Here is a 19,034-nt window from a genome sequence, read left to right as displayed (position 1 = left end):
GGGCATGTTTCAGGAAGATTCCTGATCAGAAAGAATAATATCTAATCTGCAGCTCTGGTGGCCACAGTAAAATAATTGGGAGTCAGGGCAACCAATCCTTTACTTAGAAAAGCTACAACAATCTGCCTTTCTTTGGGAGCATTCCTTTCTTTTTCCTCTTGCCCCACCCCCTTTAAGAAAAAGATAAACCTGTATATGTCCAAAGATATTTGGTAAACAAGGATTTCAAGTGGAAATTTCCTGTATTTGTTTCTCAATTACATGCCTTGGACATTTAAAAATACATGCTGATTAAAATATAATTGAAAATTTTATTCCTAATGTGAGAACAGTTGTTTCATTGAAAATGATTATGTTTTAAAAACAGCCTGGTGTGCTGAGCATTTGTGTTCTGGGAGCTTGGATAAATTGCATGACATAGACTAACGCTATGAAGTAGGTGTCTGGACTGCACATTACAGAGGAGGAGACTCGGAAGTTCAGTGACTCGCCCAAGTTGCACAGCCAGTAAGAGAAGGGGCTACACTCTGGACTATGAGAGCTTATATCACACCTTTTATTGTTTTAAAAACACTTCAAAAATGAAGATTATGATTCCATCAGGTCAATGTTAAAGAGACTAATTTGTTATTTTATGATTATACACACACACATGGCCCAAACAAAAACCACCCAAACTTTTCAAACTGTTTGTTTGAAAACTGTTGGTTCCCTGGTTGGTGTGGCTTAGTGGATCGAGTGCTGGCAGGAGAACAAACTATTGCATGTTTCTTTCCCTCTCTTTCTCTCTTCCTCTCTCTAAAAATAAACAATTAAAATCTTAAAAAAAAAAGAAAACCATTGGTAAATTGTGCCAAGCTGAGTGCCCAAGGTCATTTCAGTCTTTCACTATCTATTTTTAAAATTTCAATCAGTTTTATATGGAAACTAGGATTTGGAACTTTCAGCTAGAAAACCTTGCTTGAATGTAAAGGGTTATAAGGTATGACTTCTCTGGGTTTTAAAAAAGAGCTCTTTCAGATCATGGTTTCCATCAAAGTCATGTTCTACATTTTTGTAAACATGTTTAATAAGAAAATATTTAAATAGCAAAAACAATATGAAGGATTGTTCTAAATATGGAAACACTAGGATGAATGTTATGCTTTAAAGGCTCTCACTTATGAAAACACTAATTAAAAAGTCTGCACTGTGTCTTAGGCAAGAGAGACACCCCTTTATTGTTTTCTAAAAATTTTTTCATTATCCGTAAGTAGTAAGAATGAAACAATACTGAGAATTCTCAATGAAACCCAAATTTCACTGTAAAAGGGAAAACCTAGAATCAATGTGAATTTACTTACATTAAGGCTACAGACTTGAATGAAGGCTGAAAATTAATTATTATAAAATAAAATTCTGGTCGTTAATCCTCCCAAAATTCTGAGGCAGAAAACTTCAGGAATTGATTAATTTATTTTCCTCAGATACTTTATAATGATTCAGCAAAACAAAATTATAAATACTTCACCCTGAGTAACATTAAATTGGTAGCAGATTTAAACCTATTCCCCTAGGCCAGAGCCTCAGGAGTCAGCAATGTCAGGGCATGCTTCAGTGGAAATGTTTATCCTGAATTGATTGGAGCAGAGGAAACAAAATCTGATACATATATTTTTAAAACCTTACTCATCATGTGCCCAGTGCACTTCCTCCCTCATTGCAATGAAAAAAAAAAAAAATCAGATTCGAAATATTTAATTTGAAAACAAGATTAATCAGATTTTGTAGGACTAAAACAAGAGTAACCCTAAGGTAAGTGTGTATGTACATACAGTCCATTCTCATTTTTTGCGTTAGTTCTATTCTATAAAGTGGCAGCAAACACTGAATTAGTGACTACTGAATCACTGCTCCCGGGGGAAACACAGGGATAGGTTTCTGTGAGGTTTTGGTCATAATATTTGGCTAATTGATCAACATAACCTTGTTTAATGTGTGTCTCTGTTTAAAGACATTTTATTTCATATACATTGTTGGTTTATTAAACTGAACTCATGGCCACAGCACTGTAAGCCATGCCTGCAGGAAGCTTATCTAACATACTTGCCCTATAGGCACAAAACAGTAACTGGTGCCTGGGAACATCAGATAGTACTTCAGCACTGCGCCCGGGGCTATTGTAAACAGCAAAATCACTAACAATAAGTTCAAAAATGTGAAAAATGTAGTGCTAAATAGATTGTGAAAAGGGCACTTGTTCAGAGTTTGAGAGCCAAACAAGAAGTCACATCACCTTCCAGGAAGGCGGATTTAACGGGGGTGCACTTCTGAAGGGCCCCGCAAAACCCCAACTTTACACTTTCTCCTAATGACACCAAGTTTGCTTTCATTACTAAGCTGCATAAAAATATGGTTAACATGCATTTTTATTTTCCCTGTCTCTTTCTCTTTTTTTTAAGGCACCCAATATTTTCTTCTGCACCTGGGGCCTCAACAGACATTAATCTGCCTCTAGCCTTCCTTGCCCTCAGTGGGCCATGTGCTTGGTGATCCCAGCTTTCACTGCTCTGCAGTGAAAATCCCTCAAAGGGCTGCGAGGAGGCAGGCGTGGTCACAAATGCCCTTCAGGGAGCCATTAAAGTCACACACATGGATGTGTGAATAATGAAGGCTGGCTCTGTATGTGCATGTATGTATAGATGCATATGCACATACACACATCTTGTTTGGTGGTGTGCAATGTATGTTCTCTGTTTACTACAGGTGAATAAAGGTAAGCCATCTCTCTACCTGACCTCATGTAAAACTGAGTCAGGAGCAGGTAGACTCCAGCATGAGGATGGCTGTAAACAAGACTGTAAAAGATAAAAGAAGCAGAGGCCAGGAAGGACCAACTGCCTGAGACACAGGATCCTTAGAGAGTGCTAAAGTGAAACTACCATCTTCTCCATTTTTAAAGCACCTCTGAGGCTTTCAATCAGAGAGCTACTTACTAGACGTGTCTTTTTGGGCAAAGCACATAGCTGCTGGGTGCCTCAGTTTTCTCAGCTATAAGATAGGACTAATTTTGGAACACACCTTTCTGTGTTGCTGTGAGGATTAAATAAAATAATCCATGTAATGATTCAAAAGCACAAATCTTTCTTGGGACACACAGACATGTACTAACTCTTGATGAGATGCAGTATGTGAAGCAGACAACCGAAGCATAACATTATTGCCAAAAAAGGTGAAGGCTGATCAAGGTCCCAGAGCCAACCAAGGGGAGAGAGGAACAAGTCCAACAGCTCCAGGCTCAAATCCAGAAAGCAGGACAGCCAAATTTTCTACATTTAAGCAAGGGCATGGAAAAAAGAAAGGGAAGGGGACTGTTGTAGATTATGACACGGGAGGACATACAATCGAGTGCAGCACATGGATGAACCAGCTGTAAAAAGACATTCTTGAGACATCGAGGAGCATTTGAATACCAACTGGCTTGTAAAGGGATTAAATAATTATTGTTAATTTATGAAGTGTGATGTTGGCATTGCAGTTCTGTAGGAAAATGTCCTTATATTTAGAGACACCTATAGAAGTGTTAAAGGGGGTCGTGTTGTTGGGGGTTTGCTTTAAAACATTACAGAAAGAAAAAGACAAAAGAGGAGGACTGAGAAAAACTGAAAATTTGTTGTTTGACTAAAATTGGTAGTAAATTCTTCCAAAATGATTGCTGTCTAAAGTAGTTGTGGAGCTAAGAAGGGAGCTCAGCTCAATTATTCTATGTAGTTGTTATTACTTACAGCGACCATTTAAGAGAAAGAGAGTCTCATAAGTAAGAGACAGTCATTAAATCAGCAGAGGACTGAAACCTCTGGGGTCCCTGAGGTTTTTCAAGTGATTTGTGAGTCCAAAACTCTTTTTAACAATGCTAAGGAGCTGCTAACGCTAAGAAGGGAGTGCTCTAGGATGAGGGGCACTATGCAGATGGAGGTCTGACTGAAAGGGGTTCTGTAGGACAATGTACAGTTTGCCACACACAGGTTGAGAGCATAGCTTATGGAATACTGTATGTGGGAGGCGCCTTGCTTGCTTTACAGTCTCCCATTGGTACAGGGGAAGCCTGGAGACTGAACCTCAAGACTCTTGCAAAGATGTGAGATCCTGTCAAAGTTTAGAAGGCCTACTTCAAAGGTATCAGATGCTGGGCATTTTCTCTCTTGTTTTTCTGTACACCTAAAAATATTGTTCTTAAAGATACTCAGCTCTGGCAGTTATAATAATCATCACAGCCCACCCAAAAGAGCATTTGTGAGTTGATAAAACTCTTTCTTACCAGCATTTCTGCATTTTGGTTTTGAGACTATATAGTAGACACAGTGGGCATCATTGTCCTCAATTTACAAAGCAGGAAACTAAGGTTCTAAAACAGCAAGTGTCTTGACCAAATTCACCCAGTTAATGAGTGCCAAGCCAGGACTTAAAGCTCAGCCTCTAGTCAACATATCATTACAAAATTGATCAGGTCATTAAAATGTCATTGATTTCATGATTCTGTTGTAGATGAAGGCTGAGGGTTCAAGATGAGTAAGATAGTCCTTGCCCTCACATACATAACCCCAGTGGTTCTGCACATGTTTAAGCACACAGTAGGGTGTTATAGACCTGCAGGGCCCCACGTTCCTCCACAACTGGATCCCGATTCTTTGCCTTCGCAAAAGGTTGCTGGGTTCTGCCAGATAGGTCTGATATTGTGTGTTAATAGTGAACACCACTGGGATGATAAGAAAGACTTGTCTACTTAACATTTCATAATAATCCATTCTTTGAATTGCATCTTTTAAGTACGATGTTTCAGGTCTCCTGTCTTGCCCCTTCCTGATCAACATTTTGTACAATTGCACGTGGGGTTCAAAAAAGTGCAAGCTCTGGCTAGAGTGTCTCAGTCAGTTGGAGCACTGTCCTGTGTTGTGACTTTGATTCCCAGTTAGGGCACAAAACTAGGTTTCGGGTTCAATCCCTGGTCCAGGTGTGTATGGTAGGCCACCAATCAGTGCCTCTCTCTCACATCGATGTTTCTCTCTCCGTTTCTCTTTGTCTAAAAGTGGTTCTCAACCTTCCTAATGCCATGACCCTTTAATAAAGTTCCTCATGTTGTGGTGACCCCCAACCATAAAATTATTTTCGTTGCTACTTCATAACTGTAATTTTGCTACTGCTTGTTATGTATCATAATGTAAATATCTGATATGCAGGATGTATTTTCATTGTTACAGATTGAACATAATTAAAGCGTAGTGATTAATCACAAAAACAATATGTAATTATATATGTGTTTTCTGATGGTCTTAGGCGACTCCTCTGAAAGGGTCATTCGATCCCCAAAGGGGTCGCAACCCACAGGTTGAGAACGGCTGGTCTAAAAGCAATGACAAAATGTCCCCGGGTGAGGATTTACAAAAAGTGCAAATCTACGTTACCTCTGATACTCTAAGTGGCAACATAGTGTGGCCACAGGCCAAATCCAGCCCTCAGGTGAAATCCTACTTACTGACACAGTATTGGAGTCCCCTGCACCCCCTTGGTAATCCTTTACTGTGTTTTAACTTTGAATTAATCACTAACATTTATGAATAGGAAGAAGAGTACATTGGGATCTGGATTTTGGCTTCTGTTGAACTGTGGGAAGATCTGGCAATGTTAGTACTGTATTCTCCATGGTAACAACTGGCTGGAATATTGACTGGCCTCCTTCAGTGACTCAAGTGCACTCCTATTTGCCACAGTCCCCTTTATTCCTTATTGTCCCTGGGCCACTACAATGATTTACATTGCTGCCTGGTCTTGCCATTCATGTACACAAACTTGGGCCTAAAGGATCAACTCACTTTTTTTGCCTCCATCTCATTCTGAACTTTATGCTCTAGCAATGAGATGACTGAAGTTTCTTAGAACACAGCTTGTCGTTGTTCCCTGGGAACGCCCTTTACTCTGTCCTGCAAAGCCATAATAATCCTTCAAGTTCCAGTTCCAAAATCATCTTCTCCAGAAGACCCTCCCCGTTGCTTGAGGTTGCATAAGGATCTCTTTACATTCCTTTAGTTTGTGCTCCCTCCAGCCTATGTTAAGATGATACACTTGTCCAGCTGTCTCTGTATACCATAACCTAGTGTGCCCAGCACAAGTAGGGGCAGGTGTTGTAGAAGTCAGATGAGACCCTGAGCCAAAATGCCTCCAATGGAGAACGTTTTGGAGTCCCAGACTGGGGAACTTTTTTGGAGTTTAAATCCCCTTCTGCAGCCTTGCTCTCATTTTTTTCTGCATGTCCATTCCAAGGGCCCTGGGTATGAAGATAAATATCATGAGTTTGGTTTTATTGGGTACTTGGGGCTTTCCATAGAAGATAACTTTTAACATTGAGTCGTTCTGGCTTTTTTACTTTTGCACACCTGGATGACATCGAGGTGTGAATGTAGGTGAGTCACTGCCTCACCTCTTGGCCCTACTCCATTGCAAGGCTGAGAAGACCACTCCCCAGGAAAGGTGCTCTTGGCAATCTGGGGAGGGAACCAATTCAGAGATGCCAGCCAGACGATAGAATGGGTTAGTAACTATAAATGTTCATTGCGGTTCCTTAGATATGAAGTAATTAATTCTCCATTATTAAGTAGAGGTATTTAGTGTGAAATTAAACACCTTGGTTAAGGCCATTCTTTGAATAGAGGTAGGGAAGCTGGCAGTCTAATTTAGAGACTACTCTACTGCAGGCTGACTCTAGAAAATTCACCTGGACAGGATTGGTTGAAGACATTATTCTTTATCTTGTAGCAAGTCCTCCCAGGGCTCCCAGGGAGAAACTGATAGATTCCTGTGGACCAGGAGTAGTGTTTTTCCCAAACAATTCGAGTCATGTAGCTGATTCTAGTTCCCTTCTTATGTGAATGCTGGAAATTCAGAGTCAAATTTGTTACTTGCCTGGTTTTAGTCTTTATGGCGCTGATTTGTGGAATAAACCTTATTCTTAGCTCCCTACTCTTATTTTTCTTTCTTTTAGTCTACCTACTTAAAAACACAACAAAACTACCACCCTGCCCTTTTACAAAAGTAATATAAATTTATTTTTGGAAAATGTTGGAAACATAAAAAAAACCAACATAGAATTAATAAAAATCATTAGTAGTTCATACCCATTACGTTAGTCTGTTATGTGGGCTATGAATGAATCCACAAAGAGAAGAAAGTGCAGAGTAGTTTTTTATTCATGCTCCAAGGGAGGAGAGGGGCATGGTGTGAGGAAATATACCAGCACTGAGGGGTGGGAGCTTTGAGTTTTTATTGGGTTATAGTTGGATTGTGAAAGGGGCAGGGGTGTTGTGGTTGTGTGGCCCTTGGGCTGTTGGGGGCTTGTAACACAGGAGGTTTAGGTTGGTTTTGTATAAACTGTAATTTGCTTCAATGTTATCTTTTGCCTGTGGCTGTGGCAGAGTGGTTAGTCCTGTTCTGTTCTTGCTGTACGGTAGTTTCCAGTCCTGGGGACATAAACTCAGAAGAGTAAAATGGCAGTTATATTTAACAAGGTCATAGGCCTGATGGGCAAATGGTGCCACAATAGCAAATGGCTCCAGCTTTATCCTTTCAATACCTAGAGATAAACATCATTTATATTTTGATTCATCACTTAATCTTCCCTTCCCCCCATGATATACACATATATCGCACAAAATGATGATTTAATATCATTGACAGGTTCTTGGAAATGGACTTTAAGTAAAATGATGTATATATAAGAAAATCAATTTTTACCATAGGCTAATTGATATTAATAAGAGTTAAACTCCTATGGTATATTTCTGTTCACAAATACAGTATTCCCTCACTTATCACGGGTATTACGTTCTAGACCCCCCCAACCCCCGCAATAAGTGAAAATCTGTGAAGTAGGAAACTTACATTTATTTTAGTACTTATATATATTTTAAAGCTTTATAAACCCTCTCACACACTTATAAACCATTCCCAGTTCCTTATTAACCTGTCCCACTCCCTTACTAATCTTTTCCACAGTTTTATAAACACTACTTATGTTCTTAAACATATTCTACACTCTTAAACCTACGTAACTTTAACAACATACATATACAGTACTGCAAAATCCTGCAATATAGTGAAAAATCTGTGGTAAATAATTAAATATAATATTTTTAAAAATCCTGCAACACAGTGAGCCCGCAATAAGTGAACCATGATATAGAGAGGGACTACTGTACACTATTAAACTTTCAAATAAAGACCCCAAAACTTCTAATATTAACCATTGAAATAAATGTGAACCATATAGATATTTCAGAAAGATGAATAAGAACAAGTAAGATAACTGTTTTCCAACCTGCTTATTCCAGTTCAGGGTCATGAGAACCAGCCCTAGGCAGGACACCCTTCCATCTCAGGGCCACTCACACATTCAGATGGGGACAATTCAGACACTCTCTTCACCTCAGGTGCACATCTTTGGGCTGTGGAAGGAAATTGATGTCCCTGGAGAAAACCCACACAGATCTGGGAAGAACGTGCAGGCTCCACACAGCTGCCCCTGCTGGGAATCAATGTCATAACAAAACTACTCTGAATAAAATGAGGTTGTTTGAGGACCTACTGTATAGTGTTTTAGAATAGTCCTTCCCTTCACCCTTACTTATTACATTACAAAAGTCTTCAGTCTTTTTTTAAACATCTTCACACTTCTGTTCTATTGTTAACAAAAAGCAAGTAGAATCCTGCTGCCCACCGTCACTCTGTAGGCAAAATTCTGGAGACAAAGTTTTCTTGATAAAAGAAAGGAATCTTTATTCAAAAACTACACAATTTTGGAATAACATACAGTAGTCACTTACAGCTGTAATCACTTAAGCCTATGAATTAAGGCTAAACTCTATAACTCTTTAGTTTCAGCTTTAATCACTAAAAACTATCCATCAGGGCTAAATACTTTAACACCTGAGTTCTAGCATTCCCCATTAGTTTTTAATTATCTTATTTCTATAGGGTTAGTTTACAGACTAAAACAATTTAAGATAGAAAAGCTACACAATTTTGGAAGAATGGCAGTCTTCTGCCTCAGAGCTCATCCCCTCTAGAACACCCAAAGAATAACTCTACCACTCTCTGCCAGGCCAGAGCAACCCTAGGCTGCACCAGTGTTATAGAACCCCAGCCTATGCTGTACTGGAACAGCTGTGGGGTCTGATTGCCCACTGCCAAGAATTGTGACTCAATACAAAAGTTTGGTGAAAAAGGAAAGGGGGTTTATTTAAAAGTTTTACAGGTTCAGAATAATCACGAGTTTCTACCATTATGTCCCCCTCCCTTTAAGACACTCCAAAGCACTTAGTACTGCCTCCCCCTGCCAAACCAGGCCAGTTTCAGAATACGCCGGTCAGAGGTACAGTCTTTCAGAAAAGCATAAGTCCACAGCTCCATATTCCTGGACACAGTTCTGTATTTCAGGCATCTCCAACTAATCCATGCTTGGGTAGGCAGGTCCTTGCAATTCCAGCCTCATCAGCTGTGCCACCATGTTTTCCAGTGGGTCTCCTCTTTCTTACTCCAGTCCTCATGGGGGACTCTCTCTTCAAACCAAGTGGCTTCCCCCTTACATCCCAGACCTCCGAACTGACTCCTATCTCCATCCTTTCTCTATGGTACTCCTCCATTATGGTCCCTCCTCTTCTCTTCTACACTCACTCTGCCTGCATGGCCCTCTCCCATGACAGACCAGCTCTCCTACAAAGCTGCCGGCCTGCTACATCATGGCTCTCTTCCTACACACCAGATCTCCTAGCTAACTCCCATCTACAGGCTTTATCAGACTGCATGACTTCTCTCATTCTATCCTCATGGCTATTCCTAATTTTAAATGCTGACCTCCGAGCACCATAGTCATTGTTACAAAAAGTATCTTAAACCTATCATCCGACTTTTTACCTGGGGGCAGCATCACTTTCCTTCAGGAAAGGCTAGTATTTTAAACCTATCATCCACCCTTTTGCCCTAGGCTGCAGTAGAGCTATTATCTAGTTACCAACTTGCCATAGATATGCAAAGTACCTTAAAAACTGTACTATCTCCTTTCCCCATCCCCCAAACCATGAGCTGTGGGGACTTTGTGGAGGGCTGTTACACCAGGAATTTCTTCTCCCATCCAAAATGCATCCAAATTACTGTCCTTTCGGTAATGCAGGCAGCTGCAGCATGATCATCCAGGCATCCTTGAGGAAGAGAGCTGGAGAGCCAGTCTCTGTCTTCCTTTTATTTTAAAATTTCTAACCCATAATTTCAGCGGCGTTTAGCTTCTCAGCCAATCCTGTCCTAGACTGTTTATCATTGCCGCGGGCAACCTCCCTCTCCATTCCCTCCCTACTCCTCCCCAGTGATCTGATCAGATCTCTCTGTATCACTATAGTTTATCTGACAAATGTAGGATTATTGAATTTTAGGCTGTGTCTAAATATTCCCTTTCATAAAAGGACACATTTTGATAAACAGTCTTGTAGCCAAATCATTATGCATGTATATATGGATTTTTTTCCAGTTAAAATTCTTAGAAGTTCTCATTGGCTTCTAAATTGTTATTTTGCTTTCTTTAATGTATTCTACTGAGCACTCTGACTTTTTGGAACAAGCTGAGATGTAACTGAAGAGAGAAAGTAAAACATGCCTAATCTCTGTACTCCACTTAGCACAAACTTCCTGAATTAACCAGGATTAAAAGGGCACAATCTTTACATTCTGTTTCTCTGATGACTCCATATACAAAGAATAAGAGATATCCTTTGCCCTCAAGGGGTTTAAAATCTATCAAGGGCAACAGATGAGCTATAAATATGTGCACAAATTTACCAAATACAAGCCTAGAGAAAAGTGTCTATCAACAACGACCTAAGGTAGTATTTGAAAGGTGTCAAAGGCACAACTCAAGAAGTCCAGTAGAAACCATCAGCAAATATTTACTATGTCAAGTGTTGTGTACCAAAACTGGGGATACAATTGGATTATGACACAGATTTTGCGCTCAGGGAGCTCAAGGTCTATAGAGGGTGAATGGCTGAGGGGGGACAGTCCCAGAGTACTTCAATCATTGCAAAAACAACTTGTAGTTGGAGACACCCACAGGACCTTCTGGAAGTTTGGTGGTCAAGCTCTTTAAGGAGAAGAGGGGGCTAAAATAGGCTGCTAAGAGTTTAAAGTATGCAGAAAACACTGAAAAAGAGGGCAGCGTGTCTCGATAACAAGACCTTTTTCCTAGAGTGGTGGATTCAAGCCTTTTGACTTTGAATCACACTTGAACTCTTTAAAATATTGATTTAAAGAGAGTAAGAAGTCTGCTTGGCAGTATCTTGGAGCATGCTGTGTAGATACCATGAGCAAAGCTCACCCTCCTGAGTTAAAAAAATTTATGGACAGGAAGCTATCATTGAAATTAAATGGTGGGAGGCATGTCCAAGGAATATTGCGGGGATTGGATTCCTTTATGAATCTTGTGATAGATGAGTGTGTGGAGATGGTGTTAGAAACAAGGACATAGTGACTCCCAAACCAGTAAAAAGTCATTAGTAACAAAGGGCAAATGTAATGAAAGAGTCTTAAGGGCAAATGTAATTAGAGGGTCTCTGAGAAGGGAGTTGACAGCACTGGCATGTCTACAAACCACAGAAGGGGCATTTAGATAACCGTGTTAGATTGTAACTCCGGAGTAACAAGTAATGGAGAAACGGGGAAGAAGGAGAGGGGAGGGGGAGCTAATTGCTCTCACTTTAGGGTGGCAATTTTAGGGTGGAGAAGATAATCACTTTAGGGTGGGGAAGCTAAGACTATAAAACCAGTTTCCTTTGTCTACTTGGCGCGCACATTTTCCTGGCTGTGAGGGTGCACCAGGCTCTGCAGACTCGTGAATAAAGGCCTCGCTTTACTGCTCAAGTCCTGTGTCCCAGTTTTTATTGTGAGCGTTTCTCACAATGGTAACTAGTGGACAACAGAACAATATTGGAATGGTGGTAATATGAGGCAATAATATCATCATGTTAGAAGCCTTGGAACGAGTATAAAGAATGGCTGTGTTCATCAGAGAAATCAACTGCTTCATGTCCCCTCTTTACATCTCCTGTTTTACATTATAAAAATCGAGTCTCGTACATTTTTACAGTGAACTTTTGTTAAATAAATTTTTGTATTGGTCCAAAAAATAAATAGAACTAAAAATATTGATTTAGTATAGGCACATTTTTGTATGTAAGTGAAATACAAGTTCCATGTATCCTTTAATACATGCAAAATATGCTTTTACTTTCTATTTTAATTCAGTAAAAACATGTAGGGTTGCAATCCACTAAATTATTTTGGCCACTAGAGTACTTATGTGCACATTGACCTTTACAGGTCTAAACCAAAGGTGGGTTTAGTGTTCGACAAAGCAAAAATTGAACGGGCATCGAGTAGCTCAAGCTAAAGTCTCTGGAGCAGATCCACAGGGTCAGAAAAAGGCTCTTGAAAAGTGTGCAAGCGAAAGCTTAAATAGGCTTTAATTGTCTTGGAAAAGGGAATAAAGAACACCCTTGTTCTTTTGAGTGTTTTACCAAAAGCTGCCCCACCCTTTGTCTTGTAAAGCTGGTGCCTGGTGAGAATTGACCAATGTTGTGCAAATAGTTCCAACCTATTATAGAGAGATTTGTGCTGTTTAGAATGGCTCCTACCAGTGGAGGGACTGGGCAACTGAGGCCCTACAATAGTTACTTCAAGAAGCTTCTATTAATGATTAAATTTAAACTAAAGGGCTGAGAATTCCCAGAGATGGGCTGCCTTTGGTCCAGTGTGCAGTTGGAGAACTGACCCAGCCATCTAGGCACAGTAGGTATTCTTTGTTGAAAATGGCCATGCATGAGAGTGTAAACAGAAACTAATCTGTCCTATTCAAGTCCCAAATGAAACTTCGGTGGCTTCAGCAGGCGCATGGACCAGTCAGGACAATCTAGCTCAGCAGTTCTCAACCTGTGGGTCGCGACCCCTTTGGGGGTCAAATGACCCTTTCACAGGGGTTGCCTAAAACCATCAGAAAACACATATATAATTACACATTGTTTTTGTGATTAATCACTATGCTTTAATTATGTTCAATTTGTAACAATGAAAACATCCTGCATATCAGATATTTACATTGTGATTTATAATAGTAGCACAATTGTTACAGAACCCCTGGGCTGCTCCAATTGAAAACAAACCCACGGGCTCTTTAGTTAGGGGCCCGATTGCCCGTCACCAGAATTATAACTCTCAATACCAGAGTTTAGTGAAAAGAAAAAGAATTGTTTATTTAACAGTTATATAGATTTAATTATTTGCGGATTTCTGTTGTTAAGTCTTATGTTCTTTAAAACACCCATAAACACTTATCCTTGCCTCCCCCCTACCAAACCAGGCTAGTTTTAGAAAAGTTAGAGAAACCGTTTCCCTACTTTCCAAACACAGTTCAGCTTTACCAGCAGCTGCCAATCATTCAATTCTGATTGGGGAGGTCCTTCCTCAATGCAGAACCGCCTGGATTATCAGCCTCCTTGTAAACTGCCTTCTTCCTGCAAACTGCATGGTTCTCTTCTCTTTCTCAAAACCGCATGGTGAGAGTCTCTTAAAGGAGCCTGGAGACCCCTTCTCCAAGCCACATGGAGGGAGCACACGAGAGCGAGCTAAAATGTCCGCAGCTGCTTATATATCCCTGACTGCGTCCTCTGACGCAGTGGGTGTTGCAAACGGTTCTGACCATTCACAGAACCTTACATAGGCTCTGTCTGCTTTTTCTGTATCATCCCCTGGTTCAAGACCCCTCCCATCTACCTGAAGCCTTGGAAGCATCCAAGCCATTTTGCATAAGAAAGACACTAGCCACCAGCCTCAGGCACGTGGAGGCATTCTGAAAGCTGCTTCCTTCTCCCCATCCCCCAGCCGCAAACTCTGGGGGTTTTTGGACTCCCCTGTTTCTGTAACACAATTACAGTTATGAGGTAGCAACAAAAATAATTTTATGGTTGGGGGTCACCACAACATGAGGAACTGTATTAAAGGGTTGCGGCATTAGGAAGGTTGAGAACCACTGATCTAGCTCAATAATCAACCCGCCCTCTGCAAGCTATGGTATGGGAGCAGTCTTCAACAGTGCCCTCAGGTGGTCAGGAAAAGCAATGCCAGTAGTAAGCAAATCGAGGAGGTTTCTCTGGCCGGTAGCAGAGGAGAAACTCCTTGCAGAGTCAGTAAGATTCTGGGGTTCTTGTCCTTGTGTATGTGTGGAGATGTCTCCGAAAAACTGTTACTGAGCGAAAGGGGGTTCTTTCACGTGGTGCCTTGGTGTAAAACCCAACAATTAGTGTTGAAGAGAACAGGTCTTTATTTATAATATTCCAACCTGGGGAGGGCAGTGAGCACTTCAGCTCAGAGACCTGTTCTCCCACGGGACCCAGAACTTCTCTTGCTCCCCAAAAGGCTATAAGCCAAAAGCAAGCTGAACAGTTTTCCATCCCTTATCTATCAGCTCTCTCCTTCAGGATCTGGGGGTACGATGCCATCAGCCTCCGTATAATGGTCTAGTAAAACATGTGCCATGTTGCACTGGATCACACTTGGTTCTCTCCTGCCTTTCCCTTCAAAGCCTCATGGTTCTCTTTTCCTTTTCAAAACCACTAGGATCTCCCTCTGCCCTTACAAAGCCGCATGGATCGCTCTTTTCTTCTAAAACCACATGGTGCTCTCCCTGCAAATGGCTGCCGCCTTATTTTTAAATCCCTGACTGCAGCCTGTGACTCAGTGGGCAGGGTAACCAGTTCTGACCATTTGCAGAACCTTGCGCAGGCCCCATGTGCTTTTTCCCTCACCACTCTACGGTCAAAACCCCTCTCATCACCTTGGGGCCTTGGAAGAACCAAAGCTATTTGCATAACTAAGACACTAGCTACCAGCCATAGATATGCAAAGGCATCTTGAAAGCTGTCCCCTGCCCCCATCCCCAAACTGCAGGCTCTGGGGAATTTTGGGGCCCAGCTCTGTAACAGAATGATATAGAATGCGTTGCTCTTAAAGCAGAGATTAGCTTTTTAAAAATGTGACCAGATTTGAATCCTGAGTTTGTAGAACATTTTGCACCATGTGTAATAGCTGTTTTAACCTCAGTCCATCCAACTGAACCCATATTCTTAAGCACTTGACCAGTGGTTCTCTAAGTATGGTCTTCTAATCAGGAGCATGGGCAACACCAGGAACCTCCCTCCTCCCGCGTCCCTCACTGAATCATAAACTTTGAGGGCAGGGAGCCTGGTCATCCATGTGTTTGTTCACAAGCACTCTGGGATATCTGATCCATCGACAGCTATTGTTTGTCAATACAGCCTCACAACTATCCCCCATCTTTGCCTTTCTCTTCTTTAACCATTCTACCTCATGTGTTGGCTGGCTCCGGAAATTAAAACAAAAGTTGAGACAAGTAAATTCAAGTAAGAAGTTGGGAAGAGAGCACTGAAGACTGAAGAGGGCTTGGGGCTTAGTTGGGTATTGAAAGGAGATAAAATTCAGCCAGGTAGAGAGCAGACAGGAGCATAATTTAGGCAGCAGAGGAGAGTGGCACTAGCAGAGGGAGGAAGGGACAAGGTATGCTACAGGACAGGCAGCCATCAGTGGCTGTTGGGAGAGATGGACCTCTCCCTGTAGATGGGTTACAGGCTGCAGAGGGACTTTAGGGTTAGACTGAGGTGGGCCTGGATTTTAGGATTAAATGCTAATGCTTGATTTAGTGGACAATAAGGTGTATGTGTGGGAGGTTGTGAGCAAAAAAGTCCTAAAAGTGCAATATTTGGGGGGAAACAAGCAATAACACCAATTTGGTAGGTTTCTGTGTCAGCCCCTGTACTCCTACAGTTTCACATGCTCATTTCATCCTTCCATGGACCCATGAGGTGTGGGTGGGAGCCTCACTTTATAAAAGAAGACACTGAAGCTTGGAGAAGGTCACAAAGCTTTTTATTTAAAATTTTTTTATTTTTTTCATGTTTAACAATCTTTACTTCAAGTGTGAAAACCATTTGTAGTGCTTGGGACTTGTTCTTTTAAAAACAAGAGTGAAAAAAAGAAATAAAATGACATTTTCACTCTTCAAAACTTTCAAGGAAAGGATAGGTCATAGGGCCATAAAAGGCCCGTTTGGTCATAATTTTCTCCTGCTACTAATAGTCTTACACTCATTTCATAATCTTAATTCACATTCCTGAAGGAAGATTTACAGTTCACTTTTGCACATGTAACCATTTCAAATAAAGCGCCAGCTTGCTTCTTATATTGTCAAACAAATCAAATCAGGAAACTATTTCAACGTGTATTTTCGGTGATAGACTTGGACTCAAATTCAGACAGCCCTGCTTTAGAACCCATGCTCTTAGCCATAAGCACAGTATTTCTCAAACGTTTCTGGACTGAGCTTCAGAGTCAGAAATGTAAATTACTTCATGACCCAGGACATACATATAAAAGTGCTAGGGAACAATATTTAACTATGTCATGTACTCTAATTTTTTAAAAAATATATTCTATTTTCTTTTATGCTCTGCTATTTTATTTTTTTGAGAGTTTTTAGTTAATGGCTCACCATATTGACTTCACATCCCACCAAAGATTGGATTACAACCTATAGTTCGAAAAATACTGCATGAGAAACATACTACTTTGCAAACAAAAAGCCAACCCTTCCTACATTTGTTGGGTAAATTGTGGGACATTTACAAGACTGAAGAAGAGTGTAATGTAATAAGTGGGGGGGAGGGGAAAGACTGTAATAAAACACTATACAGCAAGTCCTCTAATAGCATCATTTCATTCAAGGTAGTTTCATTGTAACATCATTTGAAATAGCAAGACTATGAGACAGAACAGATGGAATTTAAGCTCCTGTTGGGAGCAGGTGAGAAGTATAATGGGCAGCCATTAAGGAGAGAGAGAGAGGGAGAGAGAGGGAGAGAGAGAGGAGCGATCTGTGAGGGTTCTAATCAATCTTGAAAGACTTCCAAGGATAGGAGGAAGACATAGTTCTAAGCCTTGAGAATAAATAGAATTTAGAGAGAGAAAAAAAATTAGGGAAGAATATATCTACAAAATTCGCCAATAATCCCTAGGCCCTGAGGGATTAAAGTCAGTATTATCACTATAAAGTGGGGGTAGTAACTGTACTGACCAGAGGAGGCTACTGTGAAGCTAGAAGGAACTATGCACGTATTGTACTTTGTGACAGCCTTGGTTCCCACGCTGTCCCCCCTCCTACCGCCTGCTTGCAGCTGTCTGGGAGTTTCCCGTGATGGTGGGGCGTGTCAAGCCGAGCTCCATTTGGCCTTGATCAGCCTCCAGACTCGCACCTGCACGATAACAACTGAATTCAATAGTGCCTTTCTTCTTCCCCTGTAAAACAGCCCCTCCTTCCCTCGGACCCCAGAGTCGGGTCATTCATGGCATGGCTTCCTCCCTGCTTGCTAATTCCCTCAAATAAACTTCTTTTCTTCCGCTCACTGCGTCCTCATGGTTCTCTGAGCGACACCATTCTTATATTTTGCACTTAGTTGCTGTTCACCAGAGATGTAATAAGAACCACAGAAATAATTTAACATTTCTAGTGGCCTCATTTTTAAAAGTAAAAACAGGTGAAATTAATTTTAATATATTTTATCAAACCCTATATATCTAAAATAATATTTCAATATATATTGCATATAAAATTATTAATGGGCTATTTTACATTATTTTTCATATAATATATTTCAAATCTAGGAGATATAGTTATACTTATAGCACATCTCAAAAAATTTATTTAAAATTAAAATTTTTTAAATTACAGTTGATGTAAAATTATATAACTTTCAGGTGTACAACTAGTGATTAGACATTTATATAACTTATGGATTGATTACTCTAATATAACACATCTCAAATTTGAATTGTCACTTGTAGCTAATGGTTGTTCTAGTGGAAAGAGTGGGCATGCACCTAAGAACTGTTTTGTAAGTATTATTATTGTTATAATCATCATCATCATTGTTATTCAGTATTAAGGGCATCAGGGCATTTTTCGCAGGAAGGGTGGCTGTGTGGAGTAGTGTGGAAAAACCTCCCGTTTTCCTGCCTCCAGCGGGCCTGCTCGCTGGGATGTCCATGTCCCAGAAGCCTCAAGCCAGCTTATCCTGAAGATACTAGAGTGTGGACAATGGGGCCCTTGGCAAGATAGACAGACTGTGGGAGTATCAGTGTTTATAATAAGGTCATGTTTATACTTTGTTTCTGGTATGAATTAATAATTTACTTATGATATTTAATAAAAACCAGACATTCCTTCTTCCGCATTTAAACAAAAACTGTGCTATTCATCTTATTAATTCTGCTGAGATGGTCTCCTCTTGTGGGGTTCAGAGGGTGGATGTGGGTAGGCAGCCATACAAGGTCATGTGCCTACAGGGTCATGGGCCCCAAGGTGTTGGTGTCTTATTTAGGTGGGTCTCTGGTGGGTCACAATTGAGGTGGGATAATGGAGTAGGGCTGGGTAGAGAAAGAAAGAATGCCTAAGACAGTCAATGCCTGTGCGCAGCTTGCAGGATCTCATCTGTCCCTTCCAGTTCTTCTGCGGTGCCCATTTTCACAGAGTTGAAAATGTAGCTTAGAGAAGTTAGACAACTTGCTCATCTCTGTGATGGTTAAGCCTGGCCTCTCCGCAAGGAGTCTGCTCCTGAGTCAACACTCTTGACCACTTTGCTGTCCTTGCCCTTCCTCTCCTGCTCTTCCTCACCAAAGCCACATTTTCTTTGGCATGGTTTTCTCCTGACTTGGAAGCTGATTATTAAGTCTGGTCAAACTCTTTTCTCCTTCATGAAGGAAGAGTACTTTCACAAGTGATGTGATCAGGTCTGAGTATGCTGGTAGATCCCGGTTTTCCAGTCTCAGGGAGGAGAGGGAGGAAGCGGGGTTCCAGCCCTTCCTAATTCTGTCGAAGGCAAGGGCTATCTCTGTTA

General features: G+C 40.9%; 1 pseudogene; it reads left to right on the top strand.

The window, feature by feature from the left end:
* Positions 1-11,377: 11,377 nt before the first annotated feature.
* LOC150004724 (small nuclear ribonucleoprotein G-like) lies at positions 11,378-12,062 on the top strand (annotated as a pseudogene).
* The last annotated feature ends 6,972 nt before the right edge of the window (positions 12,063-19,034 follow it).

The sequence above is a fragment of the Furipterus horrens genome, unplaced genomic scaffold (genome assembly GCF_987537825.1).
Source record: "Furipterus horrens unplaced genomic scaffold, mFurHor1.1.pri manual_scaffold_7, whole genome shotgun sequence".
Classification (NCBI taxonomy): domain Eukaryota; kingdom Metazoa; phylum Chordata; class Mammalia; order Chiroptera; family Furipteridae; genus Furipterus; species Furipterus horrens.
The sequence above is the reverse complement of the archived record's forward strand: the minus strand, read 5'-3'. Positions and strand labels throughout refer to the sequence as shown.